The sequence below is a fragment of the Canis lupus genome, chromosome 20, assembly GCF_003254725.2.
Source record: "Canis lupus dingo isolate Sandy chromosome 20, ASM325472v2, whole genome shotgun sequence".
In the NCBI taxonomy this organism is placed as follows: domain Eukaryota; kingdom Metazoa; phylum Chordata; class Mammalia; order Carnivora; family Canidae; genus Canis; species Canis lupus.
The window spans coordinates 32279177-32300126 of NC_064262.1; the positions used below are offsets into that span (position 1 = coordinate 32279177).

The 20950-nt window shown below is 49.2% G+C and overlaps 1 protein-coding gene across 1 annotated transcript in view; it reads left to right on the forward strand.

Annotated features, from left to right (window-relative positions):
* FAM107A (family with sequence similarity 107 member A) overlaps positions 1 to 20950 on the forward strand; it is a 52729-nt gene that overhangs the window by 5605 nt on the left and 26174 nt on the right. The window lies entirely within an intron of this gene.

Consider the following 20950-nt stretch of genomic DNA (forward strand, 5'->3'; position numbering starts at 1 on the left):
GGGTTGATTTTTCATCATTCATTCAACAAGCGTTGACTGAGCCCCACTCAGGGGCTCAGGCATGGGAGACAGTACAGTGCACTGGACTCAGGCCCTGACCTCGGGGTACACAGCCCAGCAAGAGAGAAATAAGTCTCTGGTGATGACAGGACAGGTACTGGGTGCTCTGACAAAGCAAGAAGAGCAGTGAGGGAAGCTTCCAGATGCCCAAGCTGTGTTCTGAAGAATGAAGAAGAGTTACTCAGGACAAGGAGCTGGGAGAGGCTTCCAGGGAACACAACAGGACCTGCCAGGGCCCAGAGGTATGGGGGGCCTGACATGTCCCCAGAATGGAAAGAATCTCTTGGTTTGCAACACTCTTCCTGAGCCTGTAGTGCCTTCTGATTCCTGGTTCTAGGGTTGGGACCTGCCATGGGGCTGGTTCAAGTGGGGCCCTAACTCCCCACTCCCCCAGCTACCCCACTACTCACCTTGCCACAACACTCTCCCCCCAAAAGCCAACTATGTATCTGTCTCAGACTCTTTGATCAAGGAGAACATATTCTTTTTTTTTTTTCCCCCTCTACTTTCTTTTGCTCAAGTATTCAAAACAGCAGAGAAGAAAGCAAGAGAAAGAGATGGAGAGGGAGAAAGAGGCGAGGATACAGACAGAAGACACAAAAGCCACCAAAAGAAAGTCCCCTGAGAGCAGAATGAGGAGACCCCAAGCCTGTCCTCCCTGACCTCCACCCCTCTGCTGCCTCCTGACCAGAAAAGGGGAGGAGGAGCCAAGATGGCAGGCTTTACCTCATGCTCGGGCCACAAGAAACAAATCTTTCCTGGACAGTAGATGGAGGACATTATTTTCATTCCTTCCTTACATCTTAGTCCAATCTTCCCCCTCTGCTAACAAGAAAAAGTCTTCACCTCAGAGGCCCTGAGTGACCCTGGGCAAGATGGTTTACCTCCTGGGTTCCAGTTTCTTCCCCTGTCAATGCAGAGTTGGTAGCCGTGCTACTCACAGGTCTAGGGGCAAAATGAGGCAGGGAAAAGAGGGGAGGTGGGAACAATCATCCCCCAAAGGGTGCAGTGCCAGGCCCCATGCACACAATGGCAGTTGCCCCTCTCTGCTGCTTGGCCAGTGTTGTCTCGCCCATTGCACGGCCACGAAGGGGTGGGATTAAATCACTGAGTGGATGTGAGGTGGCCTTCAGACTCCTCTCACACATGCCAGGAGCCAAGAGCTTGCAGGAACCTTGCAGCCTGACCCTCGCCTACACCCGTAAGCCAACCGAACCCACCTGCAGGGGTTCCACAGCCTAAGGGGTCACAGGCCTGAGAGGCCTCCTTCCTTCTCATCTATAAAATGAGCGCTTCTGGAAGGCAAAAATACAAATGCTTTCCAATTACTAAACTCCCATGGAATCCTCACCACAAACTTAGTCACAAACATCTCCATGTCTCCACTTCACCAAGACAAAAATCCAGACTCCGAGAGGTTGAGTTCACCGCTCAAGAGCACACAGCCAGCAACTGCCAGAACCGAGACTTGAACCCAGATACCCGGGTTCCCAGCTGGGAACAGCTCCCAGCTCTGGCTCCCCAGCTCACTGGCTTATTTTTCAAGTGTCTCGATGAAACCGTGCCTCTCAAGCCAGCGTAAATCTTCACCTTGCTGGGTAGGGTTACTTAGCTGGTGGTGGCTCCAGTCCCACAGGGAGCAGAGCTGTAGAGGGACCTCAAAGTTCAGAAGAATTTAATTTCCTTCATGAAAGGGCTCGGAGGTGGGGCAGGAGGGGCCAGATGAAAGGCTGGCTTTGAAAAAGGCAAGAATCCAGAAATGCAGCTCCCTGGGGGTGGGGGGTGGGGGGCCAGGGATCTACTTTCAGAACACAGTGTCTCCCAAACTGACATGAAGGAGGGGCTTTGTTTAAGTGAGAGATCAGATCTCAGGGCCTGGGGTAGGGAAAGGGCAAGGAGCTGGAACTTTCCTTTTGTCTTCTAAAATCTAGGAGGAGGCCAAGGAAAACAGTAAGGCACCCCGGGGAAGCTGGGGTAGCCTGGCTGGGTCTTGGCGACACCTTGCTCCCATGGACATTCAGGGGAGGGCACGGGGTGTCCCCCAAGGGATGGCACCCCCAGAACCTGCAGAACTCAGAAACTGGGCAGTGATGCTGATTTAGGGGACCACCCAAGAGCTTTTCCTCATGCACCGGAGCTCTTGGGAGTACTTTGGGGTCATCTTGGGGTAGATGTTGTGGCAGATTTCACGGAGAGTCCTGCCATCAGGACCTGCAGGCCCCACAGCGGCCAGTTTGCGAAGGGCCCGCGGTGACTGTGACCACAGCTGGGCAGCGCGGAGGGACGCGCTGGCTCCCCAGGGCTGCCAAGCCACCTACCGCCCACCGGGTGGCTGAAAACAGCGGAGGTCTATTCTCTCCCGGTTCCAAAATCAAGGTGTTGGCAGGGCTGCGCTCCTGCGAGGCCTCTAGGGGAGGAATCTTTCTCTGCCTTTCCTTTAGCCTCTGGTGTCACCAGCCATCCTCCTCCCGTGGATGACAAATGCCGCCGCCACTGTCACGTGGCGCTCTCCTGTCTGTGTCTTGTCTCCTCTACTTATCAGGACACCGGGGTCGTACTAGCTTAGCGCCCACCCTAACCACCTCGTTTTAACTTGATTACAACTTCAAAGAACCTACTTCTAAATAAGGTGACATCCACAGGCATGGGGGCTAGGATTTCAACATATCTCTTGCGGGGGGGGGGGCATAATTCAATCCGTTAACTATGACCCTCCGAGCCACCCAGGCGCCCCACAGACCTCTATGCTTCTTAGGCACCTAAAGGTACATGTTAGTGTAGCGGGAACCCATCCATCCTCTGCTGGCTGCCCTCCTGGGGCCTGGAGTTCACTTTAGCTCCTGTTTGCTGCAGCGACTTTCTACACGGCACGGCCAGAGCAAGCAATTTTGATTCAGAATCAAATCCCCTATTCTCCTGGGTAAAACCCTTGGAGAACAGATACGTGGAAATCCACGTGGAAATCCACAGCCCCCAGGGCCCCCGTGACCCCAGTGACTCCCATCTGGCCCAGCCTCCTAAGGAGGCTGGCTTTCACTCTGTTTCTCTGCCTCAGAGCCTTTGCCTCTGCTGTTCCCCCTGCCTGGTGCTCTCTTCCCACACAAGGCTCAGCTCAGAGAGAGGCCTTCCCCGCCCCTGGCAGCTCAAGCATCCCCATGTTGGTCCCCAGTCTTGTGGTTGCTCACAGAACTTACCGCCATCCGAAATTAGCTTCTTTGGGTAGGACTTGAGCTGTTTCCGACTGGGCTTTCCCAACCAGCACGCCTGCCCTCCCAGGGCAGGGCCTGGTCTCTGCGCTCACCGTGGATGCTCAGGGCCTGGTGCAGGTCTGACCTACAAGGCATGAGCAAATGCATGAATGCATGGCTAGCATGGAGGGAACTCACTCTCTCTGATGCATAAACATCTCCTGAGCATCCGTGAGGAGCCACGTGCTGCATCAGGCCTGAGTCAGTCACAGTCCACTCAGGGAGACAGTACAGGCCACAGTGACCGACCGACAGGAACACCATCCTTCTTCACAGGCCTTCAGCAGCAGCTGTCAGAAAAGCAGAAATTCAAATTACACTATCTATAAATGACAACGACGCTGAGATGCCAGCACAGGGATGTCCCCAAGGACCAGCTGCCCCCTTCCTGACGTCCAACCCCCCACTCCGCAGAAGCCCGCTACCCCCTATGGCTCTGGAGCAGAGGAAGAAAACACAAGATCTCGGAAACTATAGAGATGGAGTTTCTGCCAACCAGCAGGTTCAGGACTCAAACTGGCACTGAAATTCCACATAGCAATCAAGAACTTTGTCATTATGCAAATGCTGCTGTGAACTTTGTCTCAGAGCTTCCACGTGTCTCTCACGTGTGGACCCAGAATGCAATCACGGAGTCCGAGGGCACATGCATGCTCCTCCACAGGGGAGGCAAATTCTAGCTCTACTCTCTTAGGGTCTCTGGCTGGGCCTGAGAATCCAACCAACCTAAGACAGGTGAATAGGAGAAAACCTTGGGGGTTTGCACAGGTACATTAGAGACCCCACAGGAAAACAGCCCCAACCAAAGCGGGGAGGCCCAAGACTTCCCCACCAGGTTCAGCAAAGAATAGCGATGGTGGGAAAGTAGCTGAAACATATGGAGAGATGAAAGGAAGGCAAGGTGCATTCTTACAAGATCTGTTCCTATAGATTTTTCTCGGCTCACTTCCCCGTCTCTGGTGATAAGAATGTTTCTTTTCCCCTGGGTAGGGAGGGCATCTTTCACGTGGGATTTTTATCTCCTGCTTTTGGGGAGACAAAGAAAGGTCAGGGCACCCTTCTTACACCTGCCGTTTTCCAAGCGTCTTTAGCTCAAAATAATCCTTAGGCAAAGTGGCATGTTTGGCGGTGGCCTATATGCCGCCCTCTGCACCTTTACTGGATAAAGCCAGACTGGGTTAGAGCAAATTCCATGCCCATGGCCAAGGTGTAAGTGTTTGGTTGCCCTGCACCCTGACATTTTTACTCTTCAAGCTTTTTTTAAAAAAAAAAAAGAATTAGATTATTTATTGATTTATTCATAATAGACACACAGAGAGAGAGAGAGGCAGAGACACAGGCAGAGGGAGAAGCAGGCTCCACGCAGGGAACCCGACGTGAGACTCAATCCCGGGACTCCAGGATCATACCCTGGGCCAAAGGCAGGTGCCAAACCGCTGAGCCACCCAGGGATCCCTACTCTTCAAGCTTTTTAATTTTTGTGAAACTGACAGCAGTCTTGATTTTAAAAGTATATGTTTTTTTAAGATTGTATTTATTTATTTGAGAGAGAGAGAGAGAGAGAGAGAGAGAGAGCTCACGCCTGGCTGAATGGGAGCCACACATGAGGCTCCATCCCAGGACCTCAGGACCATGACCTGAGCCGAATGCAGACGCTTACCGACTGAGCCACCCAGGTACCCCTAAAAGGTATATTTAGACACAGATAAAAATGTTTGCAAGCTCTAGCAGAGTATTCACAAGTGTTGACCACATGGTAAGTTACAAAACAAATCCGGATACCCTACACATTATAGCGTAGGTCTACCACGTAACTAAAAGGCAATAACAAACAAGTTACAAAGAAAACTAAAATATATTTGGAAGATAGGAAGCACTTCTAAATGGATCAAAGATATTGGGACATACATCCTCCGACCTGAATGGTGATGAAGATGTACGTCAAAACACAGCTAGCCCTGCGTCTAGGAGAGGCTTATAGCCTTATAAGCAGATAGAAAAGAAGGCTGGGATTTAATGAACCAAATGTCAAAGGTAAAAAATTGGCAAAAGAACAGCAGAACCAACCCCCCCCCAAAAAAAGTGTAGAAATAATGAGAAAATAAAAATAAGAGCAGAAACAAAAGTGTGATAACAAAGATCAATATGGCGCAAAGTTAGTTTTTTTAAAAAGATAGCAGATATGGCTATGATATGGCTGACTTTACGCCTGTAAAATTTTAAACTCTCTAGAAACATCTAGAGAATATTGTTGAACAACTGGCTCGAGGAGGAATAAGCAACCTGAAGAGCTAGTAAACACTTTAAGAAATTGAACTATGGGTTAATCTGCCCACAGAGAAACCATCAGACCATCAGCTTTACAGGGGAGTTCTATTCAACTTTAAAGGCATTTTATCCATTTGGTTTTATATTCTGACTTCTGAACAACAGAAAATGAGAGAACATTTTCCACTTCACTTTATGATAAAATAATTTTGATATTGGGGCACCTGGTTGGCTCAGTCAGTTAAGCTTCTGACTTGATTTCAGCTCAGGTCTTAATCTCAAGGTCATGAGTTCAAGCCCCACGCTGGGTCTGGAACCTACTTAAGTAACAATTTTGATATCAAAATTAAACAACGACAGTGAAAGAAAAGTAAATCACAGTCCAATCCACTCATGAATATTGGTGCAAAAAAACTCGAAGCAGGACTCCCAGATCCCACAGCCAGGCCCTGGTGGCACAGGCATTACATTTAGCCCGTGGACTACACACACCTCCTCTCTGTGATTCTAGTCTGACTCACAGACAGCCAAGAAGTTCAAGCCTGAAATGGCCACGGGCTCTCTCTCCTCTGAATCCTGCTATTCTAGAGCCAGGCCAGAGTAAATGGAAAGTTCCAGTGGCAGTTTTTCCAGGGATGTCTCATCCAGGCTCAGGCAGGTTAACTAACATTGGAGAGAGGGAGAGACATCCTGGGGTGACTTCACTGCTCCAGTCCTGCCACTGGCACTGTGATCTGCAGGCACCCCCCTGCCCCTGGCCTGCTCTGCCTGCAGCTGGGAGCCACCAGGCAGCAGACCCTGACCTGCCTCCCTGGGAGCCACAGGCTGCAGGGGGTCACGGTGCCAGCAGGAGCGCAGCCAGAGGCTGTCTGCGGCAGATGGGACTTGTAGACCTCAGACAGGCCATAAGCGCTAAAGTTTCCTATCTTTGCCTCCTGCCTGGCAAAATTCCCACCATCCCAGAGCGAGGATCTGACAGTCCGGGAGGCTGAGCTCCTTGACAGGGCTGGGTAGAGTAGACTTCTTCAGAGATCAGGGCCTCTTCCAAGCTCACCCCTCACAGGGAGGAGGGAGGTAATGGCCATGGGGTACCCAACCCGAGGGAGGGGGGCATGCTTTCATGTCAATCCCTTCTCTGTGGGCACATGGTATTCCCCTAATATAGACATGCCATAATTTGCTTGAACAATCCTTGATTTGAGAGGGTTTTTTTATTCCTGTGCATCCTGGTAGATATATCTGGGTGCATATCCTTTATGCGTTCCTTGGGATAAATTCTACTTTTAGGCTCATGGGTGGGTTTCTATGAAGTTAGATGCAAAGTGCTGTGTGTACATGAAGATTAGACCCTTAGGGGAGCTTGTTTCCAGCATCAAGAACCTCTGCTGCAGGGACACCTGGGTGGCTCAGTGGTTGAGTGTCTGCCTTCAGCTCAGGTCATGATACCAGGGTCCTGGGATCGAGTCCTGTATCAGGCTCCCTGCAGGGAGCCTGCTTCTCCCTCTGCCTGTGTCTCTGCCTCTCTCTGTGTGTCTCTCATGAGTAAATAAATAAAACCTTTAAAAAAAAAAAAGAAAGAAAGAAAAAGAACCTCTGCTGCGGAAAACACAACCTGCAGTGTGACTTGTCTCCCCACTTTCTTCATCCTCATACAGAGCAGTTTGACAACTTGGACGATGGGGTTTCAAATAACTTTATTTCAAGGAAATAATTTGCCATTTAGTTAGTCATTATTCCTTTACACACACCTTCCCAAAACAACTCCATGAAGTTGGTACTGCTGTTATCCCCACTCTACGGATGGGACGCTGAGCTCAGAGACGTCAGGTGCCTTGTCTAAGGTCACACAGCAGGTCAGTGGTGAACCCAGGAATCAGACGCAGGCAGCTGCCTCAGAGCTACCTCCCTGAGCACGCACCCACCCAAGCATCACCAGCCCAGTGCTGTGGGTGGGCTTCCCAGAGCCCAGGAAGCAAGCCCTGAAGCAGCAGCGGCCTTGCTTCTCTCAGGCAAGTTGACAAGTCTCTTTGGGCTGAGTTTCCATCAGAGTCCTGCCTATAAATAGGCAGAGTAATAAATCAAGAGTACGTGCTGATGGAAGGAGCCGTCCAGGGTGAGCAAAGGTCAAGCTGCTGGCTGGGCCTGCTGAGCTCCACTAGCGACACTTCCACCAGCTCAGAACAGCACCGTGTCAGGAGGACGAGCGTGGAGGTCACAGTTCTGCTGATCTCAGACTGGGAGGAGGAAGTAGAATGGATGAAGGGGATGTTGGGGGCCTTTGGGCAGGACCCCCTCTTTCCTGCCACCTCCTTTCACACTGGAGCTCATGTCCGCCGCAGCCCAGACCAAAGGTGACATTATCTGGCACGACGGAACCAACCCCCACGTGCTGGGGGAAGGCAGGGGTTTCCTTGGACTAAACCGGCCACAGCCCTGCCCACCCCTCAGGTGGAAGGAACGTGGCCTTTGGACCTTCAGTAAGTGCTCCGGGAATAACGTCAGCGATAAAGTTATTAACAGCGGGATTTACTGAGCACTTACTATGCCCCACGCCTATGCTGAGAGCTCTAGGTCATCCAGTTCCGTCCTCTCGCCAACACTTCGATCATCCCCACTTTCCAAGTGACAAACTGAGGCCCGGAGAAGTGAGGCAGGTGACAGAGCCAGGAGGTGTCGGAGCAGGAATCTACACCAAGGCAGTCCGACCCCCGAGCTTGCAGCCTTCTCCCTCTAGGCCTCGGCACACCCGGGAACGTGGGGGAAGCTCTCAATCCCAGAGGGGGAGCTCCCCACGGGCGGGCGGGGATCAGGCCTTCCTCCCCGAGACTGGCTGCAGCTCCGCGGGAGGCTCCTCCACGGGCGGACCTGGGAGAAAGCCCCCGCTCGCCACCTGCCCGCTCTGTGGCCCTGGGAGAGTTACCCGGAATGGCCGAGCCTCAGTTTCTTCACCTGTCAGTGGGAACTAAGGACACTCAGTTCCTTTGGTGGCCGTAAGCAGCAAAAGGAAGGAGTTGGCGCAGGGCTGCCCCGTGGGTGGAAGTGGTCGTCATTGATGCTGTTGTTTCCATCCTGCAAGCGACTCAGCTCTCTCCTCCTGTCCGCTGCCAATCAGAGGCGCCGAGAGGGACTAGCCTCAGGCTGCCGAGCCCCCCTAGGGCTGCCGAGCCCCCCTAGGAATCATAGCAGCAGCTAAGATGTATCGCCTGTACACTGTGTGCCAGGCACCGGTCCTAATCGCTTTACGTATTAACTAGTCAGCAGGAAGCCCCGGAGAGGGCAGCAGGGAGGAGAGCCAGAGGTCCACAAGCCACGCCAGGCCAGCCCACCTGTGCGTGGGCCTGCTGGTCACACGGGTCCCCACCAGCAGCCTCTAGGCCCCAACGATGGCCCCAGGTACATGTGTGAGACCTGCAAAATGCCCTTCGACCTCACCAACCCCTCAGGTGGTTCTGAGTGAGGACCCGGGGTTGAGTGTGTTGCCAGAGGGCTGGAGAAACAGAAGGAGGATGTGGGGGCTGCCGGGGGAGGGCTGCCTCCGGGTCACCCAGGGCCTAGAGCAGTGCTCAATAATGTTCGTTGACTAATAATTGCTGATTATGATATAAGTGGGGGCTCTATTTTCGGGCACAGTGGCTCAGGTATTGGGCTCTACTAGCCACTTTTTTTTTAAATGCATGCATGGAAAGAAACCTGGAAGGATATATACTAAAAGTGAATCCTGATGATCTTAATGGGGAAGAATAATGGGAGGATCTCATGGTCATTTTTTTGCAGGTTTTTTTCCCTTTTGTACTTGCTACATTGTCTATAATGAACAAGTATTAATTTTATGCTCAGAAGAAAATAAACTTTTGTGTGAGCTTAGGACTCATTCAATTTTACAGCACAAAAAGAAATTTTACAGAAGAAATTGAAGTCCAGAGAGGTTAAGCCGTTTGCCCGAGGCCACACAGCAAGGCAGGTAGGGCTGGGACAGACCCAGGTCTGCTAGCCCATCCCCTGCACCCTCTGGGAACTCAAGCCTTAGGACGGGGGGGGGCATCTCCAGCTCCTGCATGGTGAGGCCTCGTTTCTCTTTTTTTCACCACCGTACCCTGAAAACACCCCCAACCCAATCTTGCCAGCTCCCCCAACTCCTGCGAGAGTCCCCTGAGAGAAGGAGGGATGTCTGCAGATGTTAGTAAAGTGATCAATGGAAAGAAATACATATAAGCCCCCATTCCAGCTTCACGGACTTGCTGCTGATTCATAAATAAAAGAATGCCCAGGCTATTTTGGGCACCTGCAATTTTCTACTTGAATAACCAGGGAAGTGGCTGCCTGCCCGCTTCTCTGCCCTGCTCGTGGCGCCAGAACGGGGGAAACGTGATCTCCCCCGGCGTAATGGGATCTGGGGCCAGGCCTCACTGCTGATTTCCTTGCTTTGCCCCGCTCCAGAAAACCCAGGTGTCCCCCACACCACATCCATGGGAGTATGGGAAGGGAGACTCCAGGCCCGATCCAGATGCTGTGGATTCAGTGGTTCCTTCAAGGTATAGGAGGCAATCTCAGCTCTGCCACCTGCCATCTGTGGGACTTTGGGCAAGTGATTCAACCTCTCTGAGCCCCAGTTTCTTCATCTGTAAAATGGGGATACTTATATCACTTTGCAGGTTTGGTACAGGTGAGGTGCCTGGCTCTCTCAGGGGAATTATTATTTAAGGTATGAGAGAGGAGCTGCTCTGGAAAGAGCCCCAAATAGGATTCTCAGGCTGTTGTTTGATCTTTTGGTTCCAGGAGCTCTGAGTTAAGGGGGAAGAAAAGATCATTTATCAGTTCTTGTCTGAAAGTCTGGGAGTAATGGCTTCAGGCAAGGCTGGATCAAGGGTCTTGAGTGAAGTCTTCAAGATCTGGTCCTTCTCTTCCTCATGGCTCCACTTTACTCTGGTTGACCTCATTCCTGGGCCAGTCCCCCTTCATGGAAATTCCCAGCAGGTACAGGCTTATATCATTCTTACAGCTAGAAGGGTATGAAGGCTGGAGGGGGAAATAAGTATGGGGGGAAGGGTGACTTATGACAAGTGAAAGAATAGGTTGAAATGTTGGACTGGAATGCAGACAGAAAATACTAGCCAGGAAAGGAAAGGAAAAAGGAAAGGAAAAAAGGAAGGAAAGGAAAGGAAAGGAAAGGAAAGGAAAGGAAAGGAAAGGAAAGGAAAGGAAAGGAAAGGAAAGGAAAAAGACTAGCCTTTACTCTGCGGCTTACTCCTCTGTAGTCCATTTTCCGGTATGTTCCACAAGATTTTAATAGGCATTGGATGAGCCAAGGGTTTCAGGGCCAAAAGACTGGGTGAAGCCCAATGTTTTTAAAGATTCTACTTATTTATTCATGAGAGACACAGAGAAAGAGAGGCAGAGACATAGGCAGAGGGAGGAGAAGCAGGCTCCATGCAAGGAGCCCGATGCAGGACTCGATCCTGGGACCCAGGGACCACACCCCAGCTGAAGGCAGACACTCAACCACTGAGCCACCCAGGCGTCCCTGGGCGAAGCCCAATTAAACAGGTTTCTTTGCTACAGAGCCTCTACATGGTCACTCTTCCAGCTGTGATTCTCCAAGAGGAGAGCTATGGGCTATAGCATTCCTTAAGTTCTCAATTCTTTGGGAAGGGCCACTATGGGTCATAGGAGCAAGATAATAAGACAGCAAGTGTTCTGGGGAGAGGACAGTGGAAGCCCCATAGGCGACAACTGTAATTGTCCACGTGAAGGGTGATGACTGCCAGAACAGAGTTCCATGGCAGAAACAGGAATAAGGGTACACAGCGAGAGATGGGATGTAGGAAAATATGTGTATCAGCTCAGAAAACGTTGCAGTTTTGGTGATGGTAACAGCGAAATATAGTTTTGATCTTAGCTTCTCCACTGAAAGCAATACAGAGACAAAACATGGGCTCTGCAGTCCAGCAAATTCTTCAGTAACTTGCCCCATTTTGCTACTAGGGCAAGTTACTGCACCCCTCTGAACCTGTTCCCTCGCTTTTTTTTTTTTTTTTTTAAGATTTTACTTATTTATTCATGAGAGACAGAGAGAGAGGCAGAGACACAGGCAGAGGGAGAAGCAGGCTCCATGCAGGGAGCCCGACATGGGACTCGACCCAGGTCTCCAGGATCATGCCCTGAGCCAAAGGCAGACACTCATCCCGGGAGCCATCCAGTCACCCCCTGTTTCCTTGCTTATTACAGGAGGATATTAAGCCCTTTTTCTCAGGGTCCTTGTAAACATTCCAAGATGAATGTAGAGAGAGTGCCCAGCTATGAGCTGGACTTCCCCTTCCGGCCATAACAAAGGACTTGGTACCACACCAGCCCTCCCAACAAAAATAGCCTAACACTTGACAAAATCAGAGGCAGCCAGTCTTCAGAGAGCAGGTCAGAGGGACTCCCCCCACCCCCACCCCGCCCATGAGCCCCTCCCCACCGGGCTCTCAGAGGAGCTCACACAGAGCACCACGGTCCCTCTGAGCTCAGGAGGCAGGGATCAGAGTTTGGGCCTCTGGGACGACAAAAACAGAAGGAATCTGCAGGACGGGACACTGGAGAGGAGGGAGCTGCATAGCCAGGGGGGTGGGGGTGTCCCAAGAAGTCTGTGGAGGGGACTCCGGGACCCACAAGTCCTTGCCCAAAGGCTGGTCTGTGCAAGCACAGGATGAAACTATCCAAGGTTTACCAGCAGGCTGGGAGAGGTTGGAGAGACCTTCCTGAGCCCTCCAACTGAGACACCAGAGAGGCTGAGCCCTAGGAGTGAGGACCGTGCCCTAGTGCAAGTGCGGCTGTAGACCTGCCCCAACAAAGCCTGAAGCCAAGTCCTTTGATTTCCTCAGAGTTGAAAGGCAAGCTCTGCCAGGTTCTGGAGGCTTGGGAAACAGCTCGGGCTTTGCATGAATTCTCCCCAACAAAGTGTAAAACGAAGCGCATGGGATTTCGAAAGGATCAGCCAGTGATTGTGCTGTCTGCTAAAATAAAACTTAACACTCTTCAGAAGAAAACAGAATCCAGATTCTATAACACATCACACACACAACATCCAGTATATGATCAAGATTTTCTAGACATGTGAAGAAACGGGAAAATGTGATCTTTAGTCAAGAAAAAACAGCCCATGGAACCAGACCCCAAGATGGTTCAGAGGTCAGATTTAGCAGGTGAAGACCCTAAAGCACCTATTCCGGGTTTTGGCACATAGTAGATGCCCACCAATTAATGCTAACTGCTCATCTCCATTCGAGCAAAGTAATCATTTGTCCCCCAAAAGGCTTTGAAACCCGAGGATTAATAAAGGGGAAGGACCCAGTCCTCATATACTGAGTGTTGCTGTCTTCCCCGTACACGATTCAGAGAATGGGGGGCTGCCTTGTGCAATAATGAAACACAAGTGATGACCGTGCCACTAGCTCATTGTGTGAGTACCTCAACTCCCTGTGCCTCAGTTTCCCCATTTACATAATAGGGAGGGCAGGCAGGTCATCTCAAAGGGCTCTTTCTTTCCATGATTCTGAGTTTGTCTGGCCCAGGAGTTGTTTTCAGCCAGGATACACTCTGAGCTGGGACCTGGACGAACCAGTAGAAGGAATTGGATCCACATCTAATACCTTGGGGGAAACACAGGCTGGGATGGCTTTCTCCCAGGTATCATAATGTGAGGCTATGAGCAGAGCCGGGGCTCATTTCCCAAAGGAAACTTTCTTGAGAAATGTCTCCTAGCAACCAGCTCCACCAATATACAACCTTCAGGGACCTCTGCAGAAACATAAAGGCTTTTTGTGACTCTCTTCTTCAAAAGCTCACGTTGGAAGTGCTTATCAATCAAGACGCTAATGTGAAGCAGGTGGAGGGGGCCCATGGTGGGCAGGGGATGTTGGATGGGCATCCACCCACAGCTTCGATCTCCTTCCACTCTGTGAAATTACCAGCAGTCTGGTTTCCGGGCTCAGAGCAAGAGCTTCAGACTTGTTCAAAACCAGGCTCCATCTCCTACCAGCTGAGTAACCTTGGGCAAGTCATTTAACCTCTCTGAGCCAGTTTCCCCATCTGTAAAATGAGGCTAATGACATGTAGGAGGATAGTTCTCCACCCAGGTTCCCGGCACTCGTCCAGCACACGCAGCCACCAGGTGCTGTAAGCATTTGCCGCTAACAGCTACATTCTTAGAACTATTAGCTGATGGGAGGTGACTCACCAGAGGTAGATGGGAGGTTGACACCATCTGGTTATCCCTTCTCGTGTCCTACAGCCAATGACCAACTAATGTAGAGGGATAAAAGACCAGTCCTCTTGCCTCAAAGCAGGACAACGTGGTGCCATGTATAGTCATGACCAGACTCCAGCTAAACCCCCATCCTTGCTGAACTTCTACTACCACATCCTACTTCCCTCCCTTACTCCTTCACAGACTTCCTATGAATGCCCCCCTCAATAAGTCACTAGCACAAAGTCCCCATTTCAGGCTGTCCTAGGAAATCCAAAGACACGAGAGTATCTATGTCTCAGGCCACTGTGAGGATCTGATGAGAGAATGTGCATGAAGTACCAGGCGCGCAGGGTGTGCTCAATAAACCAACATCATTATCCTCTTCCTCCTCCTCATTATTACTGTAATTACAGACAGTCCTGAGATCAGAGAGGGCTTCCAAAGTGGACAAGAGTTGGGGGCAGTCTTGGTGTGAGGGGATAGTTGCACTTAGACTGGCTAACATAGGTGAGACAGAGTTATCAGCTTTCTTTGCTTCCTAATTAATATTAACGTTATTTTTCCTATTATAAAAACAGTACGAGCTCATTGGCAAAAAATGAATAAATAAACCCCTCAGCAATGCAGAGAATGACAAAAATGAATGAATGAATGAATGAATGAATGAATGAATAAAATTTCCCACCACTTGGGTATAATCACTGGAGACATTTTCCCTCACACCCTTCCAAACATTTCCCACATAAATTCAAATAATATACATATGTGGACACACATATACACATATATACATGCAAACATATATAATTAATATATGTAACATATGTATATATAATATGCTATTTCTAGAGGATAATACTATATGCATAATAATATACATATAACTAATTTTGTTACTGATAAAAATGGAATCACAAATACTATTTTGTAACCTGGTTTTTTTACACTTGATTTTCATATGCAGATAGTGGGCATCTCCCATGTTAAAAAACACGAGTCTACAGCATCAGTTTTAGCCAAAGATTGTTACCTTTTATGGCAATAACACAGCTTATTTAATCAATCCTCTACCTCTAGACACTTACTTATTGTCACTTTTTTTTACTATTATAAACAAGGCTGGTTAATGCAAATCCTTGAGTGTGTATCTTCGTGCATATGTTCAGTTGTTTCCTGAAAACAAATTCCTAGAAATAGAAGAGTATGGATATCGGAACGCACACATTTCCCTGCAGGATGACTGGACTATCCTCACTCCCTCCAGGAGTACTGGAGTGTACATTTCCCCACACAAAGTATCCAGCAGTCTCCAATACTAGATATCATTTTTGTTTTAATTTTTGCCAATCTGATAGGTGAAAAATAATACTGCGTTGTTGCTTCAGTGTGCATTTCTTTGGCTGCTGGGGAGGCCAAGCATCTTTTCTTACACTTGTGGGCTGTTTGGATTTCGCCTGCTGAGAATTGCTATTGTCCAGTCCTTGGCAAGGCCCTGCTGGGTGTCTTTTCTCCTCTCCCTTCCCCACCCAGATCCACAGGTTCAGTTCATAAGCAGCAAAGCCCTGTTTCCTACAGGATTGGTACACTGGGAAGGCAGAGTTTTTGCCCTCAGGCTCCAACAGCCAGCCAGAGCTGGGATTAGGAGGGGTTCAGTCCTCTGACTCCAGGGTGCCCTCTCACCAAGCCCCCTCTCCCGCCCTTATCCATGTCCCTACACAATGGAGACCTTAGAAGCCAGATCTGCTTAAAGGAAAAATTTCTCCAAAATTCCAAACTTACCCAGCAAATACATTCCAGGGGCGATTATTAGCATGGTTTGGGGAGTCTTGTCAGAAGAACCTACTAGAACATTCCTTTAAAGTCCAGCGCTCTCAAGAGGTTTGAAATGAGATTTTATATATGACAAGATCTATCACAGTTACGAATACCCCAACCATTGCCCCAGCGACACCACAGGTAAGAATTTTCCCTCCAGCAGACCCACTTACCCATGTACAAAAGGCACACGTAAAGTGCTCATGGAGGGCAGCCCTGGTGGCGCAGCGGTTTGGTGCCGCCTGCAGCCTGGGGTGTGATCCTGGAGACCCGGGATCGAGTCCCACATCGGGCTCCCTGCATGGAGCCTGCTTCTCCCTCTGCCTGTGTCTCTGCCCCTCTCTCTCTGTGTCTATGAATAAATAAATAAAATATTTAAAAAATAAAAAATAAAAAAATAAAGTGCTCATGGAAACATCGCTCACAATAGCAAAATACATGCTAACGACCTAAATGTCCATCAGTAAGGACCTGCAAAATAACTTACCAATGACATTTACCAGGAAATATCATGCAGACAGTAAAATAATTGCACGCGTGGAAAGACGCCCTTGAGGTATCATAAAGTGACAAAAGCGAGTTATAGAAGAGTACATTTAGTGTGATCCCTTTTGCACTTTTCAAAGGGATAGATTAGAATTGTTCCAGATGTTTATGAGAGTGGAACCAATTCCTGGGTGGTCACATAAGAAACTGCTCACAACAGTTTCATCTAGGAGGGGGCTGGGGAGTTAAAGTGTTGGGAGATTTTTAGGTCCCATTTTATACCCACCTGCCTTATTTAAATTATTAGCATGAATATGCTTTACCATTATATAATGAAAAACCTTTAAAGTTTAAAAGTGAGCCTATGACCAATCATTGTGACAATAGTCTATTGACAAGCTTACTGTCAAATATGTGCCAGGCAGTCTGCATTCTCTCATTTAATCTTTTTTTTTTTTTTAAGATTTATTTATTCATGAGAGACACAGAGAGGCAGAGACACAGGCGAAGCACGCTCCCTGTGGGGACCCCGATGCGATGCAGGACTCAATCCCAGGACCACAACCCAAGCCGAAGGCAGATGCCCAACCACTGAGCCACCCAGGTGTTCCTCTCTCATTTAGTCTTAAAACAAGCCCTAATCTGATACCCAGTTTATGCATGAGGAAACTGAGTCTTCAGTTAAGAGGTTTGTTAGGCCACATCTGATTACAAAGCCCTGGCTCTTGCTGCAAAGTGTGGTTCTATGTCTGGGCTTTGTCAGGCCTGCTATGAGTGAGTCCCTCCTGATGGGCTGGCTGGTTTCCTACTGGGGTGGCTGCTCTGTCACCTGCACCTGTACCCTGCAGTTTCTCTCCTCGTGACCTGATGCTTTAAAGTTGGCGCTGTCCAATACAGGCTACTTAAATTAATTAAAATTAAATGACTAAGATTCCAGTTCCACAGAAGCACTAGCTGCATTTCAAGGGCTGAATAGCCACATGTAGCTAGCGGCTACCGTATTGTCAGCACAGATATGAAACATTTCCATCATTGCAGAACATTCTGTTGCATACAACTGCTTTATCATAGCATTAAAGCCAGACAGACTTGGGCTCACCCTGCTCTTCTACTTACTAATGGGTAAGCTGAGCTAGTTATTGAACCTCTCCGAGCCTCAGCATTCTCATCTGTAAAATGTAACTACCTCACTGGGCTGTTGCAGGGATTACTTGCAATCATGCCTATTACATGGTTAGCCCAACGCCTGTCACATGAGCAGCTCAAAGGGTAGGACTCTGCAGTCAGACAGTTTTGTGGCCTGAGGCATGTCACCTCACTGCTCCGGGCCCCAGCCTCATGAGGTGAATGGCATCTACCCTGAAAGAGTGCTGTGAGCATGAGAGCATATGTTTGGTGCTCAGGGAGGGTCAAGTATCTTTTCCTCTTTCTGAAAGGGGGTTTCCCTGTCAGAAACCATTCTGATAAAACCCAGAAGGCCAATGTACCAACAAGAGAGGGCTCAACCTCCAAAATAAAATGATCATGGGATGCTGTTTGTCACCCATCATATTGGGGGAAGGAAGAAATGGTTTAACTTTTTTTTTTAAGATTTTATTTATTTACTCGTGAGAGATGCAGAGAGAGAAGCAGGCTCCATGCAGGGAGCCCGATGTGGGACTAGATCCCAGGACTCTAGGATCACACCCTGGGCTGAAGGGAGGTGCTAAGCCACTGAGCCACCCAGGCGTCCCAAATGGTTTGACATTTTATTGAAGAATAACATACATACAGAAAAATGCACCTGTCACAAGCATGCCACTCAATGAATTTTGAGAAACTGAAATATTTGTGTAGCCACTAGTGAGATCGAAAACCAGAACATCAATAGCTTCCCAAAAGCCCCCTCATGTCCCTTCCCATCCACTATCACCCTTCACAAAAGTAACCACTATCCTGACTTGTAATACCATAGACTCATTTTCAGTAGACAAACCCAAAGATTCTTAACACCCAGAGTTAGAAAGGGTGTAGACAATCCAGTAATCTGAGACACTGATGGTGGGTGTGTGAAATGGTACAGCCATTCTGGAGGGTAATCTGGTAGCATCTGCTAAAATGTAGCATTGGCCCGGCATTTCCACTTCACAGTGTCTGCCCTGAGAAACGCCCACATCCCTGCACAGAGAGGCAAGCACATGGATGCTTGCAGCAGGATTGTTTGTTAATAGCGGCATATTGGAAACAACCTCCATGTCCCACTAAAAGGGATTGGTTGGGGGAAAAATGATGGGCATCACACTATATTTTACACTGCAATAGATCAAAATAGTGAAGAGGATCTACATGTATCGCATAGAAATTTCTAGAAGACATATTATAGAATTTTAAAAAGCAAACTGCAGAAGAATGACCCAAACATACACACACAGCATCCACAACAGTGATAACTCTGGGGAAGGGGTGAGACGGGGTTGCGAGGGGACAGTAAGGAGAAATGTGACTCTTAAGTTTATATGCACTTAGGTTGTTCCAAACGTTTAAAGCAGCGGACTTACATATATGTGTGTTACTTGTGTGAAATACTTTACGAGCTTTCCAGGATAATTAAACAGCCCAGCCACCGAGTCCAGGCAAGGAAAGGAAGGCTGCCCCTCTGGCTCCTGGCCCCGGGCCCAGCTTGGGTTGCGGGAGGGCAGAGTTCCCGGTCTGAGGCCTGAGGGGCTGAAATGAACGGAGCAGCCAGGGCCCCTGAGAGCGGAGCGCGGCCTTCCTCGGGGGCAGGTGGTGCCCGGGCCACCGCGCTCGCCGCGAGCCCAACGCCAGGGGATGTAAGTGGACCGCTGCGAAGGAGCCAGTCTTGGGGGTCGGCGCCCTCCCAACAGCGCCCAGCACTTTAAGAGAAGGATGGGGCTGCCCGGGTGGCCCAGCGGTTTAGCGCTGCCTTCAGCCCAGGGCCTGATCCTGGAGTCCCGGGTTCGAGTCCCACGTCGGGCTCCCGGCATGGAGCCTGCTTCTCCCTCTGCCTGGGTCTCTGCCCCTCTCCCCACCCCATGAATAAATAAATAAAATCTTTTAAAAAAATAAATAAAAGACTTTATTTTAAAAAATAATTTAAAAAATGAAGGATGGCCGGGTTTGGTTCTCTCCGTCCCTGGGGATGGAGGACAGGGAGGCGGCAGGTGTCACCGCCACAACAGTGGCTCTGTGAGAGTGAGGCGCTAAGACAGACACTCTCAGTCAGTCCTGTAAACCCGGTGGCCATGTGCTCAGGAGTGGGGAACAGGACGTAAGGGGCAGCAGCCAAGGGTCCACATTAAAAATACTCCACCTTCAAGAATTAGCTTTGCAGGGGCCCCCGGGGGTGGCTCAGTGGGCTAAGCGTCTGCCTTCAGCTCAGGCTGGGGTCCTGGAGTCCTGGGATCAAGCCCCACCTTGCTGCTGCTTTAGGCTCCCTGCTCAGCAGAGAGTCTGCGTCTCCCACCCTCTGCCCTTGCCCCTGCTCCTGCTCTCTCTCTGCCTCGCTCACTCTCTTTCTCAAAATTTTTTTTAAAAAATTTAGCTTTGCAGGGAGGCTGGCCCAGCTGACTCCATAGAGAAGGGCTCCTTAATGTTTCTGAGCCTCAGCTTCCTCCTCTGTAAAATGGGGTGCAGGCTCTTGCCACCACACACACACACGCACGCACACACTTGATCTGTGACTGTGGCAAAGACCACAGACTCCCGAGTCAGACTGCCTCCAGTCCAACCGCAGAGCTGCTGCTCGCAGCTGTGTATCCTAACCTGCTCAGGGCCACAGCTTCCTTTCTCATTGATAAAACAACAGCCCTGTTCTCCCCTGAGTTCAGAGGACTTACCATGCAGCTTAAGTGCAACCATATTGGGAAGGTCTTACCACAGCCTTCAGCTCTAGGACGTGTTCAGTACATATTTGCAACAATGATTAAACTGGTTTTTCTGTACTACGCACCTATCTAGGTGCCAGGAACCAAGCTAGGCATTGAACACAGAGGCCTGAATAAGTCACGGGGCCCGAGCTCAGGGTGTTTACAGTGTAATGATGTGGGGTGGGGGGATAAATGAGGACACCTAGAGACACGCCTCCCTCTGATGCCCTCCAGGCTACAAGGACAAATGCTCTCAGGTCCTATCCTCATCTCTTCCAAGGTCAGAATTCAGGCCCATCTATATTCATCTAAGACATAATTTTGCTAATACCTCCTTCCTCTCCCCCACCAATCCAAAGGATTGCACACAAAAGTGACCTCAACGTGTTTTTTTTAATCTATATTGCGAAGATATCAAAAGCACAGCACATAAACTGATACAATCACTGTTGACAGTATCTACTGGATATCTTATGACCCACAATTCCACTGTTTCCAACAGAAACAAGCACTGTGTTTACCCAAAAGTTCACAGAAAGTTGTTCACAGCATCTTTATTAGCCATAGCGTACACTGGAAACCACACAAATGTCCATCCACACATCAACTGCTCATACAGGCAAGAGCATCAACGAATCTCAAACATACCATTGAGTAAAAGAAGTCAGGCCCCAATGAGTAAATTTTATGCTTCCATTCATATGAAGTTCTAGAACAAGAGAAACAAATCTATGGTGCTACTGGTTAGAATTCATGCTTACTCTGGGAAGCAGTGGCCATTGACTGAGAAGGAGTACAAGGGAACCTTCTGGGGTGCAGGGGATATTTTATATCTTGACCTTGGAGGTTGTTGTATGGAGAAGCACATAGGTAAAACGTTGCTGAGCCACATACTTGAAATCAGTGCATTTTATGTATGAGTGCTATACTTCAATTTTTTTAATGTTTGCAAGCAAACAAAGCAAAATCCCTTCAGT